We start from the raw sequence: 9521 nt of genomic DNA, 5'->3' as shown, positions 1-9521 counted from the left end.
CACTAAAGGACCAGATAATAAGGAATTTAGACTTTGTGGGCCATATTAGGTCCCTGTTGCATCTTTTTCTTTCTTTCTTTTTTAATGTTTTATTTATTTGTTTTGGAGAGAAGGGGAGGGAGAGAGAAAGAAAGAGAGAAACATCAGTGTGTGGTTGCCTCTTTTGCGCCCCCTACTGGGGACCTGGCCTGCAACTCAGGCTTGTGTCCTGACCGGAAATCGAACTGGCGACCCTTTGGTTCACAGGCTCGTGCTCAATCCACTGAGCCTCACCAGCCAGGGCTCTTTTCTTTTTTGAACAACGCTTTAGAAATGTACAAAATTCACAAACACTGGCTGTGGGCAGGAGTTGGCCCACACCTTCTAGTACCTGGTATAAAAGGTTAAGGGCATCTACACTGGATATGGCAGGGTTAAAATCCAGATTCCATCTTTCACTAATTGAGTGCAACTGAACAAGTCACTTAGCTTCTCCCTGCCTCAGTTTCTTCACTGGTAAAAATGGGATAATTATAGAACTTATTTTACTGGGTTGCTGTAAGGATTCGCTGAGTTATTATTTATAAATGCTTAGTGCCTCACCCATAGTGTTTGCTGAACAAATAAGAGAGCTTAAAATCTGATTTAGGAATGGGAGAAGCATGGTTGGGGAGTGAGGCCTCTCTGATGTGCTTCTGATTATACCCTGTGTGTAGATATTCTTTCTATAACTGTGACTGGTGGGCCAGATTCTTCAGGGCTCTGCTCTCTGTATGAAATGCCTCAGATGACATACCAAGCACACAGCATTGCTGGCCCATCCAGCCCAGGCCCATGTGCACTGGACCAGAAACTTGATGCTACTCTGCCCCTGTGGAGGCCAATCAGGGAGCTATTCTGGAGCAAGCCTTCCTGCTTCCCTAAGAACATGTACCAGCATTGCATCAGCTTGCCATGGGGCTAGCCCCCTTCTCAGCCCCTGAAACAGGGGTGTCAAACTCATTTTAACCCGGGGACACATCAGCCTCACAGTTGCCTTCAAAGGGCTGAAATAATTTTAGGACCGTATAAATGTAACTACTCCTTAACTGTTAAGGAGTTGAAATTACATTTGGCCCCTAGAAGGCAACCGTGAGGCCGATGTGGCCCCCAGGGAAAATGAATGTAACACTCCTGTTCTAAAAGAACCACTCTCAGCATTGCTTGCCAGAGTTGACGCCTCTGTTATTATTTTCTTGAAAGACCTTAGGCCACTTTTATTAATTTACTTTTGCTGTATATCCTTTCTTTATTTTGCTTTATACTCTCTGTTCCTTGGTTTCCGGAACACCACACCCTTGGTGTTACCCCTACCTCACTGACTCTTCCTTCTGAGACTCCTTTGCAATTTCATCTTCACTTCCTCAGTCTTTAAATGACGCATGGAAATACAGAACCAACTGATAGTAACCAGAGGGGAAGGGAGAAGGGATAAGGGGTGGGGGGGTCGTCAAGGAACATGTATAAAGGACACAGGGACAAGGCCAAAGGGGATAGGATCGAGGGTGGGAGGTGGGGAGGGGAGAGGTGGGGTGGGGGGAGAAGTGGGGGAAAAATGGAGGCAACTATGCTTGAACAGCAACAGAAAAAAATTTTAAAACATGTTAGAAGGCCCTAGGGCCCAGTCCTTGGACTTCTTCCTCTTTCCTCCATGTGTATTCCCTTCTTCAGTGACTTCATCCAACCTCCTGGCTTTAAGTAACATTTACACATTAATGACTCCCAAATTTATATCTCCGGCCTGGCCTCCCTCAGCACATATGTCTAACTGCCTGCTTAACATCTCCACTTGTATATCTAATAGGCATTTCAAGCTTAATGTCTCCAACTGAGCTCTTGATATAAAGCCCCACATCTGTTTCTCCTGTGTATTTTGCTGTGTATAATGCACTCTTCCCTACATCAGTTACCATATTTTGCTGTATATAACGCACTCCTGTGTATAATGTGTCAGTTACCATATTTTGCTGTATTATAACGCACTCCTGTGTATAATGCACACCCACGTTTTTGGCCCAAAGTTTCAGGGAAATTTTTTTATTTATTTAATCCAATTATTTATTTATTTATATTTAGAAACAAAACCCATGGTCGTATTCCAGGGCATTATTTTGCATACGGATATCATTGTTGCTTTCTAGAGTCACACTTTTAACACATAAGCATAAATTAAAAAAATTAAAAACACTTACATAGATACTGAATCAGTACTACCCATATATAATGTTCATCCTTATTTTACCCTAAAAAATTTAGATAAAAACGTGCAAATACAGTACCACTAATAGTAACTTTCACAGGCCTCTTTCTAGTTGGTCAGACCAAAATACTTAATGACTCATTTTCACCCTCACACCCCATATCCAATTCCTCCGGAAATCCCATTAGTCCTACCTTCGAGATTTATGTAGAATCAATTACTTCTCACTATTTCCCCATTTCCTTCCTAGTCTGAACCGCCATCATCTCTTATTAGGAATACTCTTCTTATTGCTCTCTCTGACCCTTAACCCCTTAGAGACAGTTCACTACACAGCAGCCAAAGTAAGCCTGGTAAAACTTCATTCACATCACATCACATGTTACTCCTCTGCTGAAAAGCCTTTGGCCACCTCCCATCTCCCTCAGAGTCACCGCCTCATCCTCACAATAATCCCTCAGACTCTGCACAGCCAGGCCTGCCTTGCCTCTGTGACCTCACCTGCCACCAGAGTCCAGTGCTCACTTCACTCCTGTCAAACTGTCTTCCCCTCTCTTCTTCACAGCCACCAGGCACACTCCAGCAGTAAGGCCTTGCTTGATATTCCTTTCACTCAGAAGACTTTGGCCTGAAATGTCTGCATCATTTTCTCACCCGACGAGAAGGTCTGCTTCACATATCTTCTCAGTGAGACTGTCCCTGACCATCCTTTTAAAAACTGCACACTTGGTACGCCATCCTCCTCTTTCCTCCCCACCCCCCGACAGGAATTATAATAATAACTGTAACAGTCTGACGTACCATACGTTTTATTTACTTGTTTCTTGTTTGGTCTCTTCCTGCTGGAATATAAGCCCCATGAGAGCAAGGATTTTCAGTGGGTTTTTTTTCCACCCAAATACTCTCAATTCTAGGAATAGGAAGTCCCTAGCACATAGAGGCCACCCAATAAATATTGTTTGAATCAATAAGTGAAAAGAGCCCAAGCTGGTGTAGTTCAGTGGATTGAGTGTCAACCTACAAACCAAAGGGTCACTGATTCCATTCCTAGTCAGGGCACATGCCTGGGTTGTGAGCCAGGTCCCCAGTAGGGGCATGCAAGAGGCAACCACACATGGATATTTCTCTCCCTCTCTTTCTCTGTCTCTTCCCCTTTTTCTAAAAATAAATAAATAAAATCAGTGAAAAGACCTCCTCTTTCTCATTGCTTCTTTATGTTGCTTTTCCTCTCTCCAAGAATATAAACTAGGCAGAACCATCACGAGAGGATCCAGAAGCACGTTCACAGAGGAATCTCACCGCCAAAAGGAGAGAAAGAGTGGTGGAAAATAAGCAAGTGGTCTTACGCCTGCCTATACTTCACTTGTCTGGCTGCCACTGTTTCTTCAGGCTCTTTCAACCTAGACTTTGGCCTTTGGGGCCTGGGATATTTTCAGTGCTCCTAATACAACTGGCCCCAGAGCCTAGGTGCTTTTCTCCTCCTGGCCATTTTGCTTATTAGGCCCCAAACACCTTGCTCTGTGACATGCTCAGATTCCTCACAGGAGTGAAGTGGTAGGCATGCCTGACTGCTGGTAGAGACTAAGGGCTGTGATGGGCCACTAGGGGGGTATGTATGCTGTGTGTGTGTGTGTGAGATTATATAGTCTGCATTGTATGTGTATCCATTGTGTGTGGGTGTCGGTCAACATGGTCTGCAGCAGTGCTGGCAGGGGCCTTCACCATCCTTGGAGGTCCTTACTGCAGTCCCTTTACCTCTGTCCCTCCCTCAACCACAGCTAATCAGTCATCAGAGCTGATATGTGCCAGGCACTCTGCTGAATGCTTTCCATGCATTAACTTATTTACTTGTACACAGCAACTTTTTGGTATAGGTACTGTGATCATTCCTGTTTTCCAGATGAGGAAACTGAGATCCAGGGAGATAAATTGATTAGCTCAAGTATCTATCTGGCTGTCAGCTGATGCTGGTTTAGGATAGCATAGTTCAAACTCTTCTGACTGGGAGCAACATTAAAAATATATGCATTCTCCATCACAACTAACATACACAATTGAAACAAACTTTTTTTGGAGTAATACCCTTACTGTTTGCTTTGTAGTCAGATATTTTTGCTTCAGTTAAAAAAAAATGTGGCTCTGGCTGCTGTGGGTCTATGCATTGAATGCCAGCCTGCAAACCAAAAGGTCACAGGTTCGATTCCCCGTCAGGGCACATGCCTGGGTTGCAGGCCACGTCCCAGTAGGGGGTGCACGAGAGGCAACCACACATTGATGTTTCTCTCCTTCTCTTTCTCCATCCTCTCCCCTCTGTCTAAATAAAATCTTTTTTAAAAAAGCTGGTCAGGGCACACCTAATTGATTTTACCACTCAAATGGGTCCACTTCACCATTCATTAAAGGCTTGCAAATCACCCTTTGAAAATCACTGCTTTAAGATGGGTGCCTCTTTTCAAGGCCATCTCCATTTGTCAAAAACTTCTAAAATGTCTTCAGCCCCAGACAGGGTCATTTTATGCCTGTGGGCAATGAAGAGAAGCATTGGGGTGGGGGTAGGGGCTTAGGGCACCAGTAGCATGTTTCAGAGTGCCTGGTGAAAGTTTGACCCTGTGTGGCTTGCTCTACCCCTCTTGGGATTTGCTCTGCCCTTCTCTGAACTCAACCTCAGCCACGTTTTCTCCTTCCTCTGAACATCAGCAATTCATTCAACAAATAGTTTTGCAGTTTCTCAACACTAGGTGCTCCGCCAGAGGCTATGGAAAAGCAAGATGTGGGGGAGACAAGTTCATAATCAGCAAAATGTCATGGGCATGCATAGAAAAGGCAATTGCTTTCATCTTGGATTGGAGCTTCATAAAAGAGATGCTTTTGAGCCTGACCTGAATGGATGGCTACGGCTTAGGCAAGCAGAAGGAGGGAAGAAATTCTCAGAGGCTATCAAAACAAAACAAAACAAAACAAAACAAATCAAAACAAAAACTTGTGAGATGAAAAATGTGAATATGTGCAGAAGTGTCCAACCCGCAGCCTAAGATGGCTATGAATGCGGCCCAACACAAAATCATAAATTACTGAAAATATTATGAGATTTTTTTCATCATTACATGTTGCAATGTATTTAATGTGTGACCCAAGACAACTCTTCTTCTTCCAATGTGGCCCAGAGATGCAAAAGGTTGGACACCCCTGAGAGGGACTGAAGAGGGTTTAGGGCCCTGTGGGGAGAATGGTTAATACCTTGCTAGAGAGTGTGAGCTTTACCTTGGAGGCAATGGGGAGTCCTTAAAAGTGCTTCATCAGAGGAGAATCAGCCTTTAGGGTTCTAAGTGTGAGAATGGATTGGAGGGCAGCTGAAATGGAGGTAGGTGGGTGATTAGGGGGGCTGGTGTTATAGTTCGGAAAAGACATAAATGAGGACTCAACCTGGAACAGTGATCATGGATTTAGGAAGGAAGGGACACACGGAACAAATGCCGTAAGGATAGAGGCAACAGAACTTGACAACTAATAATAGATACATGTGTAGCAGGGAAGTCCTCTCTCCTCTTGCCCTGTCTGACCCCCAACCCTGGCCTTCTAGAGCAGCCTGATGAACTCTGTGAATCCACCTATACCAGGAAGGGGAAGCATGGGTGTGATTGCCCCTGCTGTGCCAAAGGTGAGGAGGGGGAGACTGGTCATCATTGGCTACCAAGGAGGCCAGGCTGGGCTCCTACTGTTGCCACCGCATTTCAGAAGATCATAGCGTTTCACAGCAGGAAAGGGGCCTGAGGATCTTGCTGTGAGGGAGGATGTCCTACTGCGAGGAGGGGCAGGCTAAGGATGGAGGAGTCCAGCAAGGGAGGACTCCTTAGAAAAGGCCTTAGCTTTGATCTCTTAAACTCAGCTCTTTCCCCATCCTCCCCTTCTCCCTCGCCCCTCCCCTTCCTCTCCCACTTCCTCCCTCTTTCCCCTTCTCAGCCACCATTGCCCCTCCCTCCTTCTTTCCCCTTCATTTTTATTTAAATAAGGGCTTGGTGATAATGAACTCCTTTTTTAATTTATTTATCTTTAGAAGGGAAGGGAAAGAGAGATGGAGAGAAATATCAGTGTATGGTTGCCCCTCGTGTGTCCCCTGCTTGGGAACCGGCCTGCAACCCAGGCATGTGCCCTGACTGGGAATCGAACCATGATCCTTTGGTTCACACGCCCACACTCAATCCACTGAGCTACACCAGCCAGGGCCTTTCCCCTTCATTTTATTCTTCTGCCTCTTTATCCCCTTTCTTCTCTTCTTCCTTCTCTCCCTTTCTACTCATCCCCCTCTTGATTTTTCCTCTCCTCTTCTTTTCACTTCTCTCCCTGACCCTCCTCAGCACATTCACCAAAACAAATGAACAAACAAATAAATAACCACAAACATAAACAAGTTTTCCTTGGCGTTCAGGAGTCAGCATTTACAGCATTGGCAACCTGAGAGATGACTCAAGCACTCAAGCCATCCCAACTTGAGGGGCAAGTCCCCTAGAAAGGGTGCCACCTTGCACTGGAAAGGTTCCTGGCTAGCTTTCTTGGTAATGCTTTTCCTCACTAGGCGCTCCTCTGGCTGGAAGAGTCTCTTCTTGTCTTTTCACCGCCTCTCTGGAGAATGGCTTAGGAGGTATTTTGAGGAGATGGTTTAGCAGTTTACACAATGCAGTGAAGGTCCGTGAAAGCTGGGGCTGGAGGCCATTGTTCTCTCTTCTTCTTTTAAAAAAGTTTTCATTTATGTATTTATTTTTAGAGAGGGGAAGGGAGGGAGAAAGAGAGGAAGAGAAACACCAATGTGTGGTTGCCTCTCATGTGTCCCCTACTGGGGACCTGGCCCACAACCCAGGCATGTGCCCTGACTGGGAATTGAACCAGCGACCTTTTGGTTCACAGGCTGGTGCACAATCCACAGAGACACAGCAGACAGAGCCATAGCTTTATGTTCTTCACTTTGCTCTTTCCGCTGGCCTCTCACTTCTACCAGTGTGGCCTCTCACTTCTACTCACTTCCCTTGGGAGCCTATTAGAAATGCAGGTCCTCAAGCCCCACCCCAGACCCACTGATTCAGAATCTTTATTTTAACAAGAACGTCTGTGCACATTAACGTTTGAAAAGCACCATTCTGCATAGACTACCTCCCTCTACAAACACGATCATTCTCAGAACAACCCAGTTTGGGTTCGCTTGAAACTGTGCAGGGCTTAAGAAGCCGAAGGTCAGAGAGCTCTGGAGGGCAGGGGTCACTACTTAGCCGTCTGTAGAGGCAGCTGCTACTCAGCTCCCGCTGATGGTTGCAAAGTAGGAATACCAGCCTTTACGTATTGTATCACACCTTCTTTATCCATTGTTCTATCAGTGGGCACTCAGCTTGCTTCCCTATCTTGGCTATTTTAAATAATGCTGCCATACACATAGGGGTGCATATGTCATTTTTATTTTCTCGGGCTAAATACCCAGAAGTGGAATTGCTGGGTCATATTGCAACAACATAGATGGACCTAGAGGGTATTCTGCTAAGTGGACTAAGTCAGACAGAGAAAGACGAATACCATATGATTTCACTTACATGTGGAATGTAAAAAAAAACAACAACTACCCAAATGATAAAATAAAAGGAAAAAAAAAGACTCACAGACACAGAAAAGAAACTGATGGTGGAGAGGATGGATGAAAAAGGTGAAAGAGAAGAAGTGGTAGAAACTTCCAGTTGTACAATAAATAAGCCACAGAGGTGTCATGTACACCCCAGGGAATATAGTGAACTATACGGCAGTACCTTTGCATGGTGACAGATGGTTCCTAGATTTGATATGGTGATCACATTGTAAGGTCTATTATATACATATAGTTGAACATCCGACAAACTGAAAACGCAGTGGTGGGCTGTAGGCCACACTTTCCATTTACAGCCTCTGACATAGTCTGGGTTTGTTTGTTTGTTTCTAGCAGCAGGAAATTTTTTATGAAACGGAATGTTACCTGGAAACTGAATGTATTAGGCAGATGAAAGGAGAACCACTCTGGTTGAAGTGGGGCTCAGAGCTCCTCCCACTCAGCCTGTCTCACGTCCCCCAGGACTAGGAGTGGCCTCTGAAGGACCCTTGCTACACTATAAACACACAGGTCAAAAAGCATTGGGAGACTCAAACACGTTTGACAGAGGAAGAGAAAGAAAGAATGCCTTATTTAAAGTCAAGAGCGACTTAGCAGGCACCCAACTTCTAGTCCAGGGCTCTCGTCATCTGGCTCACTGACTCGTTTGCATGGTTCTCTGGTACAGCCTTTTATTGATGGAGGATTTATTCTACGGTGTCACTGGCAGGTGGTTTTCCAGACTCTGCTTGGATGCCTTCAGTGACGGGAAGCTCACCACTTCATGAGGTTGGACATTACCATGTGAGTTTGGCTTGCCAGAGAATCTTTGAACAGATACATATTGTTCATGAGCTTCTCAGGCTCTGAATCCGCCCAAGAAGTTTAAGTGGCACCTCTGCCTACATGAGGGTTAAATATGCTCATGTAATTAAAATTCCTTACACAGATATTTTAGCTCTTGCCTTTGTGCTAAAAAATAAATGGTGGATGGGAAAGTAAATTCCTTAGATAGGAAGTTGTTGGAGGCTGAGGGCAGGGCATGGGAAAAAGAAACCAGGGAGGAAAAGAGGAAAGGTAAGCATGTTAGGAAAAGTGGGAAGGAAATGAAGTCATTTCTTTGGGGTGTCCATCCCACAACCTGTGGGCTGCGTGCAACCCAGGATAGCTGTGAATGCAGCCCAACACAAAATTGTCAATTTATTTAAAACCTTTTTTGTTGCTCATCGGTTTTCATTAGTGTTTGTGTATTTAATGTGCAGCCCAAGAGAACTCCTTCCAGTGTGGCCCAGGGACGCCACACCCTGTAGAGAGTGGTAGAGAGACCACAGAGAACTTAGAGGAGGAAACTAGCTAGCGGGTCCTTGCCACAGAGGAGAAAGCAGGCCTTTCATCTGGCTGGTCCGTATGATCAAGCCAAAGTGGCCTTGGGGGAGGCTGTTTGGGCAGGTCCCCAGTGTGGTGCTTGCCATAGCAGCCCATTGGGTAGCATCTAAGTCTGTCTCCATGCCTGCCTGCTGAGGCGTGAAGAAAGACAAGTATGGTCACTTCCTCTCTGCTCTTCCCCGAGCTCCCTTCAGGTACTTCTGGGGCCCACTGGGTTTCTTCTCTGACCTCAGTCTGCCAAGTCAGGGAGCTGCTGGGGAAACTTAGGGATGACAAATTGCATTTCTAGCTGAATGACTGTCCCAGCTCATGTTT

Source organism: Sturnira hondurensis, unplaced genomic scaffold (genome assembly GCF_014824575.4).
Source record: "Sturnira hondurensis isolate 20B ecotype Veracruz unplaced genomic scaffold, ASM1482457v3 Scaffold0004711, whole genome shotgun sequence".
NCBI lineage: Eukaryota > Metazoa > Chordata > Mammalia > Chiroptera > Phyllostomidae > Sturnira > Sturnira hondurensis.
Note: the sequence above shows the minus strand (reverse complement) of the source record.